The 14,023-nt window shown below is 44.5% G+C and overlaps 2 gene segments (V, D, J or C); both read left to right on the forward strand.

The window, feature by feature from the left end:
• Positions 1 to 254: 254 nt before the first annotated feature.
• On the forward strand, positions 255 to 5,579 carry LOC308460944 (Ig gamma-2C chain C region-like). The segment is given in 5 exons: positions 255 to 264; positions 1,179 to 1,481; positions 3,104 to 3,436; positions 3,780 to 4,103; positions 5,124 to 5,579.
• A 2,944-nt stretch (positions 5,580 to 8,523) lies between these two features.
• Positions 8,524 to 12,438, forward strand: LOC308461719 (immunoglobulin heavy constant gamma 2B-like). The segment is given in 3 exons: positions 8,524 to 8,651; positions 10,361 to 10,497; positions 11,598 to 12,438.
• Positions 12,439 to 14,023: the final 1,585 nt, after the last annotated feature.

Here is a 14,023-nt window from a genome sequence, read left to right on the forward strand (position 1 = left end):
CCATAGCTAATGCTTTTCCCACTGTGGCAGGAAATCTGCAAGCTGCTGAAGTTTTTCTCACCAAGCAGAAGTCCAACAGCACCATCTTGGCCTAAGGCTCCACACCTCAACCGTCCTCAGACCTACCCTGTACCATTTCTTGAATGATTTTTTTGCCTGGTTGGAATATGAATTGTGATCATAGCTTTTGCTTACTTGGATGGGGAAATGGGGGGATGTGTGCATTGGAATCCTCTGACTTTTCTACAGGTAGAATGTACCAAGGTATGAACTGTATCTGTTGCTCTGCTCACCTGTGTTGCTTTTGCCTTTGGCTCTGCCTGTCAATGGCACGAGATCCAAGAAGGTTGGTTGCAGCAGAACGTGGCACTCAGGCTACCATGGCTTCCCACCTTCTCCTGCCAACTTCCCGTTTCCTTTAGGCATAAGCCAGATGCAGGGACAGCAAGGCCAAAACTACACCCTTTCTTCTGATTGCTTTTCCCAAACCACATACTCCAGCATTCCTTCCCCTTGGCCATGAATGGGTGTTGCCTTCTCATGGCTGTAAGATTCGCTCACATCTCTCTCTCTTTTTTAATCAATGTAGAATGCAAAATGCAAATGTCTCCTGCATGTTTAGATAACTGACAAACTTAAGGCCAAAAAGTTGAAATTAATTATTCACTGAATAACAGCGCAATTGCAGCTGAATGACATAAGTCAAGTATTAGGAAAACTCAGAGAGAAACGGTCTGTCAGTGGGTGTTAAAACAGGGCTGCATGTATTCTGCAAAGAATTCAGAATCCTAAGCTTATTTTAAAAGAAGATTTATAGCTGAGAAAATCAGCTTGAAAGTGATACATCAGCACAACATATATCTCCTTGTCCCTTCCTCTAACAAATAGCAGAGATCAATCCTGCAGCATTCTTAAATCCAGCCAGGACTGGAAATGGTTGACAACGGCAGAACTTTCCATGAACTTGGGCACGCCCGAGAATCTTTCAGGACAATGCTCTACCTCAAATGAGACGATGAGATCCTGTAACCCACACTCAGCTGATGGAATCATAGAAAAGTAGAATTGGAAGAGACTCCCAAGGGGCATCTATTCCAACCCCCTGTATTGCAGGAACACACAAGCATCCACATTGGCTGGACAGCGTATACTCAACATGTCTTTCTCTTTCATTGCAGCAAGTGCCACAGCCCCAACGGTTTTCCCATTGCCTCCCTGTAGCCAAGACTCCTCTACTGCCTCCCAGGTCTCCATAGGTTGTCTGGTCTCTGGCTACTTTCCCGAACCAGTCACAGTGCAATGGAATTCAGGAGCCATCTCCAGCGGCATCCGGACCTTCCCTGCACTATTGGATTCATCCAGGGGCCTCTACACTCTCACCAGCCAGCTCACCATCCCAACCAGCACCTGGGAATCAGAGAAGATTGAATGCAAAGTCGCCCATGCAGCTACCAGCTCTGAAATCACCAAGGAGATTGAGCGTGAGTCTGGCTGGGCCATTGTTATCTGCTTTCTTTTTGACCCTCAAATGGACACTCAATATGGTGAAAGAAAGGAAAGCGAAATACTTTGGTGGAGAGAGTTGGGGAATAGATGCAATATTTTTGGGTGCCGCTATTGTCTGGTAAGGGACGCGGGTGGCGCTGTGGGTTAAACCACAGAGCCTAGGACTTGCCAATCAGAAGGTCAGTGGTTCAAATCCCCGCAATGGGGTGAGCTCCCGTTGCTCGGTCCCAGCTCCTTCCAACCTAGCAGTTCGAAAGCACCTCAAAGTGCAAGTAGATAAATAGGTACCACTCCAGCGGGAAGGTAAACGGCGTTTCCGTGTGCTGCTCTGGTTCGCTAGAAACGGCTTAGTCATGCTGGCCACATGACCTGGAAGCTGTACGCCGGCTCCCTCGGCCAGTAAAGCGAGATGAGTGCCGCAACCCCAGAGTCGGTCACGACTGGACCTCGTGGTCAGGGGTCCCTTTACCTTTACTTTATTGTCTGGTACCAAGGGACATTAAGCAGGCAGCGCAAGAAATGGTCTCTGCCCAACATGGCTTACAACTGAAATGTGGGGGTTGGGGGACAGAGAGAGAAAGCTTGGAATTGCTCATTCAGTACCAGACGTGAGGTAAGGAAAAGGCAGGTTCAGTAGTCAGGGACAAGTTGAAGAAACACTCAATGGCAACTTTTTTGAATACATTTCAAGGTTTGGTTGTTGAATTTACAATGATTCGTGGCTATTTATTTTTAAATTTTGTTTATTGCTGCTTTATTCTGGGAACAAAGTTACAAATATTAGTAGTGTATACACAGTGTTTGCTGCCGTGGGCATTCATGACCCCCACCTTTAATATCTTATATGAGCTGTCAAGCTGTAGAAGGAGTGAAGTGAATTAAGAAATGGGGGTGGGGGTGGATATTCCTGAGGCCCAATAACTTGTAATGATGGAAGGAATGGCTAGGATTGATCACCTTGTGCTATCCTTTGTGCTGAAGCAGGCAAGGCAAAGCATGATAGCTATCGGGGTGAGGCAAGCTTTGAATAGGGATACAAAGTAGGAAAACAGTGCATTTCTGAGTGAGTGTTCAAAACATTGGGATCATGATATCAAAAGGAGGGAAGAATAGTAATAGGGGAACCAAAAGATGTCAGTGGCAGATGAACCAGTGGCCACTCACCCTCCAGTCTTCTAACTAAGCGGATTCCTCTGCTTGGGTCTCAGGGCTTACGCTGAGTGGTAGACAAGTAGACAAGTGGCGTCCTATCAAATCTGTCCTTCTCTGGATTTTGCAAAGCAGTTCTCCAGCCAAGTAGTATGTATAAAAATGCATCAACTAGGGGGAATTGTGCCCCCACACTAATATATGATATGAATAATGTAAAAATCCATCATATTGAGAGCACTGCTTAGCAAAAATGTTTATGTTATGCAAAATTGCATACAAAGGTTTGTATGTTAGGAGAAATTTGGATTAAAATGCACATGAGTAAGACCTTGTTTTTTAAAATAGTTGCAAACTGATGTGGAGAACTGGGAGAATAAGAAACTAAGAGGAAACCGAAACTGACAATTTCACCCATCCCTACCTCTCATAAATTATATCCTTCCAGGCTCTATTGCACTACCTCCAGTGGCCCCAGAAGTCCGCCTGCTCCATTCCTCCTGCAAACCCAGATCCAGTGATGCCACCATTGAGCTGATGTGTGTGATCTCTAGCTTTTACCCCAAAATGCTGACAGTGGAATGGCTGGTGGGTGGGCAAGCTGGGCTCCTGGCTTCATTCACTGAGCAGCCCAGGAAAGATGCCCACGGATACACCTTCAGCACCACAAGCACAGTCAACGTCAGCCAAGAAGACTGGCAGGCTGGGAATACCTACTACTGCCAGGTGTTCCACGAAGAAACCCAAACCAAAGTGAAAAGCAAAGCGAAGATATGTGAAGGTAGGAAAGGTTGACTGAGCTGGCACTTGTGTTTTCCTCTGTTTTGGTGGGCATGGACTGGAATGCAAGGGGGAGGAGGACAACTGCTTCCAGATTATTGAGAATCCTCTCATGTATGTGATAATAATTTCAAGACAGCCTCCTCCCTAATTCATGTCTATATAGCTGCTTTCAATTAAGGCCCATTGAAATAAGGCTTTGCCCACTGCCTACCATGTCCACATTACCTTACTGATAGTGTTGCTGTTTTCCATTTCTACTCTGCCGCAAGAAGTGGCAAGCCCCTAAAACAGCAGAGAAGTGGGGGGTGGTTAGAGAACTAACATGAAATTTGCGTCTCCAGATAATGCTGAATGCCCCTCCAGCGGCATTAATGTGCACATCATACCCCCAACGCCACAAGACCTGTATGTAAACAATGACCCCAAGCTCACTTGTGTGGTGGAGAATCTGGAAAACGCAGATGGGCTGAAAGTCACCTGGTCACGAGCGGATTCTGGACCCGTGAGCCCAGAACTACTGGAAGTGAAAGAAGAACGTAATGGAAGGTTCACTGCTACCAGCTCCCTCCCTGTCACCACGTGGCTGCAGGGTGAGAAATTCACCTGCAATGTGGAATATCCAGGCTTGACTGCTCCCATCAATAGGACCATTGCCAAGACAACAGGTAAGGGGGGGAACAGAGTTGGTCTCCCATCATGGGGCTGGTTTCCTTGTGTTCCAGCAGGAAAGAGAATACTTAAACACACAGCACCACATGGCTCATCTGCAATTTACACTGCGGACACACTTTGCAATTTCACACAGTCTGGTGGGGGTATTGTGCAGGTTTGCACAATCATTCTACACTTGTCTCTGCTCACAGGTTTTTATGGTGCTTGAAAACACACAACACCACTTGGCTCATCTGCAATTCACACTGGAGACAAACTTTGCAGTGGCAAAGGAGGTCTGGAAAACCATTCCCCTTTGCTCACAGGTTTTTATGGTACTTGAAAGACCTGCAATGCATTTTTTTTATTATTAGAAGACAGCTCTTGGACCAAGGGGAGGGAAGGGTGCGTCCCCCACAGGGGTCAGTGACTCTCACATAACAATTTTCATTCCCATAAGACTATTGCCATCTCCACTCTATTGATATTGTTTCCCCAGCATTGATTGAACCTAGATGAAAGATTGAGCCGGTTCTGTTTAAAGCAGTTCTTCATGCCCTTTCCCTGATGGCCCGGTTCACACATTGTGGAGCTACCTGGGTATCTGCTGTGCAGAGGTTGCTGCATGAGCATTGCAAGATTTTAAACTATGCTTGCCTTTCGACCCCCGGCCCTGCAGGAACTTGAGCATACCAATAACTTCTCAGTAAAGGCTGGGATTCTGTGTGCTGCATGATATCCGTATATATATTGGGAAGCAGGGCTGTTGAAATCTTAAATCACTGCTATCTCATGTAGTTCAGATAATATAATTGGCCAGTTAGGGTAATTATTGAGAACATGCTGCTGCTATGAAGTGTGTGTGGACAGTCTGCAATGACCCTGTCTGGAGTACCTATGTTCAAGACAACAAAATCACAGTCTTTCCCTACAAGACCCTCATTCTCAACATTGCATTCACTAATTTGGCTTAATGTTAATAATTGTTGCTTCCTCCGTTTCTCTCACACATTTCGCCCCCTCCTCTCAAAAAGGCACGAGAACCCCTCCCGGAGTGTTCCTCTACCCCCCTCACCACGAGGAAATCAACGCTCAGCCACCAATGCTGACCCTCACCTGCCTGGTCACAGGATTCACCCCAAAAGAAGTTTCTATCCAGTGGCTGAGGAATCACAATGCCATGCCTGAAGACCATCATGTCAACACGCCGGTCATAAAGGACAACAAGAACGACTCCTACTTTCTATACAGCCACATGAAAATCCCATTCGCTGACTGGAACAACGGAGTTTCACACACCTGTATGGTTATCCACGAAGCCCTCCCCATGAAGTTCACCCAGAGGACCGTGGAGAAAACCCAGGGTAAAAAATGATGACCATCCGTCCTACGGCATTGCAACCTCTTCAGCCTCTCCCAGATTTTTTCTCTAGCATTGTTAGATAAACCCTGTGTAAATAATTTCCATGAATAAAAAGAGAACCAACTCAGATATATCCCATGTTGTGGTCATTTGCAGGGGAATCGATGGTGGGGTGGGTTCTGGAATGCAAGGAGAGAATGGATTAAGGGGGGTCTTCATGATATTGGAAGCAAAATGTATTCGCCATTATCAGAGCTATGCCATGGGGAGCGGGGAAGTTGCAAAGGTCAGTATATGTGTAGTTTTACTGCTCACAACAGGCCCTTGCTATGTCCCAGAAGTGAGAGTGATTTGGTCCAAAGACACCCAGTGAGCTTCATCTAGTTAAGTGGTGATTTGAATCTGGGTCACCTTCCACCGGACTCAAGTCCAGCATCCTGTCATTTGCTCCACCCTGACTTCCATCTACACATGTCCACACACAGGAAGCTGCTCTCCTTTTAACGTCTGGTGCTGAAAACAACAAAGAGGCTGTTGTAACATTAAAGAGGAATATTTATGTACCCGTCTCTCCCACAAAGATTCTGTTACGGATCCCCCTCAACCCCGTTACCACCACCACCATCAGTAGCTTTGCCACGGCCTCAACTGCCCCACCAGGTCTCAGCTCCTGAATGGAATTGTTGTTCAAACTATCCTATCATGGCAGAGGCTGCAGTGTTCACTGCAGGCGGAGAAACAGTATTATAACTCAGTGTTCTGTGTATTAGAAGCTGATATATAATATACAGCAGGAAAAGAGGCTGTAAAGGACAGTATAAACAAGCAAAGAAGAAGCAGCAACAGAGCAAGGGGAGCAGAAAATAAAGCAGGCCCAAGATGCTAACAAGGCTCAAGTAGCTCATACAGAGGCGACAGATTTAGATACATTGCAGCATATGTGGGGAAAACATGAACCCACATATATATAAAACAAGGGAGTGAAAATAAAAAGGCTGGGGAATGGTGGACATGATTGTAGAGAAACAAGAGCTAAATGCATTTTTAAACATATACCAATAGTAATGATAATGATAATTTTAAATCTGAAACATTCACCCAAAATCAAAGCCAAAGCCTCGTCTGCTAATTTTGCCTTCTTGATATGAAAATATACATATAATATGGAGAGACCTGCCCATATTAGAAGATCAGTGGGAAATTATTTTGCAATGCCCTTCTCCGTCTTCCCCAAATCAGGAAATATCTTACAAGATGTGAGAAGCTGACTTTTATTGAGCCTCATCTGCCCTCCTTCTCAGCCTAATGCTTGTCACTCTGACAAGCTCTTCAAGCTCCCCTTAAATGTTCTTATAGAAGCAGTTAAGAGAGCTGAGACAAATGCATAGATCTCATTGCAGTTGTTGGCTGTGATCACTATTTGAAATCCTCCTTTTCAGAGGTACTGTGCTTCTGAATGCCAATTGCAGAAGACAAACTGACAGTGGAGGGCAAAGGACTTCATATGGCACCAGACCAGCCACTGTTGGACGTGCTTAGACAAGATCCTTCATCAAGGTTGCGCCTGTTCACATGCTCAGAGTAGACCCATTGGGATTAATGAATATGACTAACTTAGGGCCATTAGTTAAAACAGGTCTGCTCTGAGAAGGACTAGTATTGAGTGCAACTGATGCAAAGTACACTCTCTACCTCAGAGCTAGAACCTCAGTCCAATAGGAGGTACAGAGCTTATCTGGATGGAGGTGGAAGCACAGGTGTAGGCAAAGCATCCTGTGGGAAGTTAGCTCAATGGAGAGCAGCAGCAAAGTACTCATAGGGCCAGAAAATAGTCAGCTGTCGTCTGGTGCAACAGACATGCACACTCACCATTGAAACATATACCCTCCCACCCCCATCAATTCACATTGTCTGGATTGTTGTGCATTTCAGTGAGAGAGCAAAGAATGCACAATACCTGCATTGCCTGAAAAACAGTGAATAATTTCTGAGGGCCAAGCTAAAAGTGATACCTTGTTGAGTGGGGCATTTGGGGGGGGGCTGTGGTGCACAAAAAGAAGTTTCCTCCTTCACAACCCCCTACCATGGTATCTATAGAAGCTTATGGCAAATTACAGCCACAAGGAATGATAATGTTCATTAGGACTGCATATAAAATTACCTCCCTTTGCACCAGGGTCCTTAACAAAACTTGGCCCTCAAAGTTGGCTATCTACTACGTAAAAACAGAAATATGTCAAATTCAAATAACACATTTAACCTAACATTGTGTTTTATCGATGTTGTTTTAAAAGCTGCCTTGAGTCCAGGCCTGGGGGAAAGACATGATATAAATAAATCACTATAATAATAACAGTAATAGTGATAATAAACTTAGTTTGACTCTAAATATGACTGAGATGGGCGAGCAAACTGAGCCAAGCCTGGATAGATGGGTTCATAGGTCAGATGGATGAGGAGCCATGAAAGATTCACAAAATATTCAGGCCACATGAATGGATTAGTCATACAGTGGTACCTTGGTTGTCGAACGGCTTGGCTCCCAAACAAATCGGCTCCCGAACGCCGCAAACCCGGAAGTGAGTGTTCCGGTTTGCAAACGTTTTTCGAAAGCCGAACATCTGACATGGCTTCCATGGCTCCCGATTGACAGCAGAAAGCTCCGACAACCAAGGTACCACTGTACTTTTGTCAGATGAGGATATGAGAGAGATACATTAGGGAAGGAGTTTGCATGGTGTGCATGGCAGTGACCAAAGTTGCAGAGTGGGGATATGTTCTCCAAAGAGGTAGAGATCCCCTCATAACTACCCAATCAAACACAAAAAATGATGAGCTGACTCAAAGTTTCACATTTTGGATGATGATCTTGAAAATCAATGACGGAAGAAAATCAACTGTCCAAGCACACTCGAGCCCAGACATTCCTGCTTTTGGAAACTACAAGTGCCAAGGTCTCCACTCAACTGCTCCTGCTCTAGTTATGCTGCAAGACTCCCATTTTTCTCTCGGCTTGTGTAAGAATTTCCCTGCTGATAACACTGGAAGGATGGAGACGTGAGCAGGCAGGAGTTCAATAGAATAGATGGAAGAAATCACTGCCACAAGCAAAGGACAGCAATGAATGTACAGTGGAATACTGGTTCTCAAACGGCTTAGTTGATGAACAAATCAGCTCCCAAACATCGAAAACCCAGAAGTAAGTGTTCCGGTTTTTGAACGTTCTTCGGAAGCTGAACATCCAGTGCAGCTGTCAGCTATTGTTTCTGGGGCACCTGCACCAATCGGAAGCTGCGCCTTGGTTTTCGAACATTTTGGAAGTCAAATGGACTTCCGGAACAGATTACATTCAAGAACCAAGGTACCACTGTAGAGACAAACACAAGCCCGCATGCAAAGAAAAATGCAAATTTATATGCACATTCATATAAATGGCTAGAGCCAACATCAGAGCCAACAAATATTTGACATACTGGCACTTCTTGACAGTTTTTGAAGATGGTGGATCTAAAATTGTGGTACTGGCAAGTTAACCCAGTGAACCCAGTATTAGATAAAAGTGTTTGCGTCCAGTGAAACAAAGGAAGAGAGTAACAGAAGACATTACAGAATGTCCTACCTCTCTCATCAGAATTAGAAGAGACCCCATATTTAGAAGAGACCCCATGGGCTGCCAGGGTGTGGCCTCAGCCATCTACAACTTCCTTCCCACACCTACTCCCTGGTTACTCCTTGCTTCAATGTTAGCAGGTGGTCTGCTTAGTGCACTTGTTAGCATTCGGTTTGGTGCTTAGAACTCCAGATTCAAATCACTCCTCAACCATGAAGCTCACTGTGTGGCCTTTCTAAACCACATTGCACAACAAGTTTATCAGAAACAAGCTGATAAGAATTGGATGAACTGGTCCTTTAGGCAGAGTGCCGGAAAAGGGAGAAGGAGAGCTCTCCCAACAGAGTGAAGTTACTCTGTAGGACTAGGCACAAACATTACATGGGGAGAACAGAGAGGGTTCCCAAAGATCCTACACCAAGCCACTAATCCAAAATTTAGATAATATTAATTGTTATAGAAGCCATAGATGATCTTGCAGGTGTGAAGTTTGTGTATAATGGATTTTGTTTTTGTTTTTTTTAAAATACATTTATTAAAGTTTAAAGAAAAAGGAGGAATAATAGTAATGGAAGTACGTGGGTGGCACTGTGGGTTAAACCGCAGAGCCTAGGACTTGCTGATCAGAAAGTCAGGGGTTCGAATCCCCATGACAGGGTGAGCTCCCGTTGCTCAGTCCCTGCTCCTGCCAACCTAGCAGTTCGAAAGCACATCAAAGTGCAAGTAGATAAATAGGTACCGCTCTAGCGGGAAGGTAAACAGCGTTTCCGTGCGCTTCTCTGGTTCGCAAGAAGCGGCTTAGTCATGCTGGCCACGTGACCCGGAAGCTGTACGCCGGCTCCCTCGGCTAATAAAGCGAGATGAGCGCCGCAACCCCAGAGTCGGCCACGACTGGACCTAATGGTCAGGGGTCCCTTTACCTTTTAACAGTAGTACAGAACCCATGATTCAACATAATTCTATCATTTATATCATTAAGGGCAGGACAAATGGTAGCAGATAGAATCCACTGGGCAATGTGAATTTTTAAATGGCAACCCATAGCCTGGCTTTAAGTAAGGAATTGTCATAGTGGAATTGCACCGTGACAGAATTCCTACCATGTGGGTTTCCTACATCCCTACCTGCATCTGCAATTACTACAATGACAGTCAAATTTAGGAACAGATGCCTTTGGATTCTTGCACCATGGGTTGATGACAAAGTGTAGAAATATGAGTGGTGGGTGAAGGAACGGCTGAAGTTATGGGATATTTTATGTTGAACACTGGAAATGACATCTCTTTCTTCCCTCACAGAGACGACTGTGTCAGCAGATGTTGATTATAGTGATGAGAAAAAGGAGGAACTGGATAACTTGTGGGTGACCATCTTTGTTTTCTTCCTGCTCTTCATCCTCAGTGTTTGCTATAGTGCCACCGTGACACTGTTCAAAGTGAGTAGAGGAGAAGCGATACTACATATCCACACTTGCATCTTACATAAACACTGCAGAGATGGGGGGGAGAGACAAAATAATAATAATAAAAAATAAAAAAATTATTTATACCCCGCCCTCCCTGGCCAGAACCGGGCTCAGGGCGGCTAACACCAATAAAATTACAATAAAATGTAATAGGAAAAAAAAGTTAATTAAATTATGGGTTAAAATACAATTTAAAATGCAGTCTCATTTTAGTAGTAGCCCATAAATCAAAACCATAAGGGGAGGGAAACATAAGGGTCAGACTGAGTCCAAACCAAAGGCCAGGTGGAACAGCTCCGTCTTGTAGGCCCTGCGGAAAGATGTCAAATCCCGCAGGGCCCTGGTCTCTTGTGACAGAGCGTTCCACCAAGTCGGGACCAGTACTGAAAAGGCCCTGGCCCTAGTTGAGACCAATCTAACCACCTTGCGGCTCAGGACCTCCAAAGTGTTGTTATTTGTGGACCTTAAGGTCCTCCCTGGGGCATACCAGGAGAGGCGGTCCCGTAGGTACGAGGGTCCTAGGATAAGGCTGAAATATTAGTACTGTTTATCGTAAATTAGTGAATGGTTCTGTGGAGGACTTAGCATATACCTTTACACTGTGTCAAACAGTCCATTAAAATCCGAAGAATGGATGAAGAAAAAGATTTGACTTGTTGGTTGGCAAGACAAGTTGAGGAATAGGAGGATGGGGAAAAGATGACAAGGAAAGATTTTATTATACATTGCCAAAAGGATGTACTTCTTCATAGTTAAACAGTGGAATTTGCTCCCCCAAGAGGCAATGTTGGCCATTCAACTTGGAAAGCTTTAAACGAGGGTTAGACAAATTAATGGATAAGGTTAAGACTGACTAATACCCGCAAAGACAATGTTTTACTTCCATTGTTGAAGGCAGCATGCCTCCTAGAACAACTTGTGAGTATAGCACCTTCAAGTCCTGCTTTGAGGCTTCCAACGGGGGCATCTGATTGGTCACTAATAACAAATAGAATTTGCATATTATTATTCTTCCATGCTCATGTCTGTTCTACGTCTTTCTTTATCCCCACCCCCACTCCTTCCCACAGGTAAAATGGCTCTTCTCTAGGATGCTGCAGCTGAAGAAGCAGCCACCAGGCCCTGACTATAAGAATGTGATCCAACGAGTGGCCTAGAAGCATCTTCCTGGGAGCTTGCCCTACACCTTGGGAGGTGCAAAGAAGAAGTCACTGGCTGGAGACAGGACTCCATCTCCAGTATAAACACCTTACGTTTCTCTCTAACAGCCCAAGTTCTTCCCTGGCAAGTAGATATGAAGCCCTGTCCACTCAGGGATTTGTCATGTGAGAGAGGCAATTTTGCTAAAGCCTAGAGCACTGCACTCCCTAGATATCTGATTTCCACAGTCAAGGAGAGCGGAACCAGTTCTCCCACCCAACCTGCGATTGTAAAGCATGGAGGCAGACACAGGCCTTGAGAAAGGTGCTTTGGCATGTCGACTTAGAAGTAAATCCTACTGAATTCAATGGGATGAACTCTGTGTGCATAGGGCTTCAGCCTTAGTGTCTTGAGCTACACTGAGTACCTTCAGTCCTTACTTCCATTGCAACCTCCCCGTTTCAGAGCTTCAGGCCTCCTCTCCACCCCATGTGAAATCCTATTCTGTGCCTGTTCATCCAATGTCCCTGCTTCACTAGCAGGCTTCCAGCCTCAGGAAGCCATGAGAGTCTCTGACCTGTTCTATTATAGTCAGGTCCACTTATGTACTGTAAATAAACACCCTATAACTCTTTCCATATACTTAAACAAACCAATTTTATGACCCACCTACCACTACTGTGTTCTTCATGAGACCCACGACTAGCACTGAGGACATTTCTGCTATTTTCATATACTGTATTGCATGTTTTGTGGTCATAAATATATTTACTAGACAATAATAAAAACACAAATAAAGAAAATCGTCTTCTGGAGGTTTTTGTTTGTTTTTGTTCCTCATTCACATACTTTCAGGAAGGAATTTCATCCTCTTTTGAAAATTCTGCCTGTTGTCCTTCATTCCCATAAAATCAGTGGCAGAGGAACCTGAAGACTCCAGGTGTCCTTGGACCCAGCAGTAGCAGCCAAAATAACAAATGGTCAAGGATGATGGGTTTTGTAGTCCAACAACCTCTGGAGGACCATAGTTTCCTCTGCCAGTTTGCATTTCTTAGTGCAGAAAGTATTGATCTGATGTGTAGAGATCTTTCCTATTCTAATTAATTCAAGAGGGTTCTGGAAGCTTCTCTGTGTGAAAGAAGCAAGTGGAAGGTTCATAATGTTTGGGTTATACCTTCAGATAATAATAATAACAATAATAACAATAATAATTTATTTATATCCCGCCCTCCCCGGCCAAAGCAGGGCTCAGTATAGCTGGCTTAAACTGGTTCTCTTATCTCTTTCTGTCAGGGTCATGCTGACTATAAAAATAGACCAGAAGGACCCTAGGTTTCACTTTCACTTTCTATCTCTTTTCCTCCTAGGACAGTATGGGGTTCTGTACATGTGTTTAGTGTTAAGGCTTAGACTTATTACAAGTTATTGTAAGTTTAAGTCAAGTCTGTTGCTACTGGATTTCTTATGGTCAGTGCCAAGTCTGAATGTATTGGATTTGCGACCATTACGCTCATTTGCCTTCAGTAGTAGTAAAGCTCTGCTGGATGAAATATTCATCGTCTCTGGTCTATTTTTTGGGAATCCTGCACCATGTTTAAGGTTTTGCTCTGCTAACTATACGTCAGAGTTCTGCTCTGGATCATATTGAGTAGAATTTCAATGACATCCTCCCCCTTTACTTACATCTTGGATTGCCTAGACTCTTACACAGAGCCACTTCTATCTGTTCCTTCAAAGGCTTTCTCAAAGCTCACCTTTTCCCTAAACCCCTTTGGCCCTTCAGGCTCATCCATGACTCAGAGGAAGCCAGATACTAGAGGAGAGAAAGATGTTTTTAAAAGCCTTCACTCTTGTTTTGTAAATTTATGCCACCTTTACTACTGGGATGAAGCCTTGACAGGCTCCTGTTGTGGTGCAAAAAGAAAACAAACCCACAATTTGTTTCACCTGATGGGACATTTCCAACACACATGAAGCCTTGGATAAACCTTTCTACTTAAAAGGCTTATTGAAAGAAGAAAGCCCTTGGGTGCCCTATCATAATATGTAATGGAAAGAAAGTCCAAAGGGTAGATATGACCTCACAAATGGCCCATTTTTATATTGTATGGAATGAATCTCCAAATAAAATTGTCTCTGCAGGCGGCCCTCACCTGCAGAACACTTGGTGATCATTTGGGACAATGCAAAGGGAGTAAAACTATGATACAGTGATACCTCAGGTTACATATGCTTCAGGTTACATACGCTTCAAGTTACAGACTCCGCTAACCCAGAAATAGTACCTCGGGTTAAGAACTTTGCTTTAGGATGAGAACAGAAATCGTGCTCTAGCGGAGCGGCGGCAGGAGGAGGC

Source organism: Podarcis pityusensis (assembly GCF_964106645.2).
Source record: "Podarcis pityusensis genome assembly, chromosome: 13".
Classification (NCBI taxonomy): Eukaryota; Metazoa; Chordata; class Lepidosauria; order Squamata; family Lacertidae; genus Podarcis; species Podarcis pityusensis.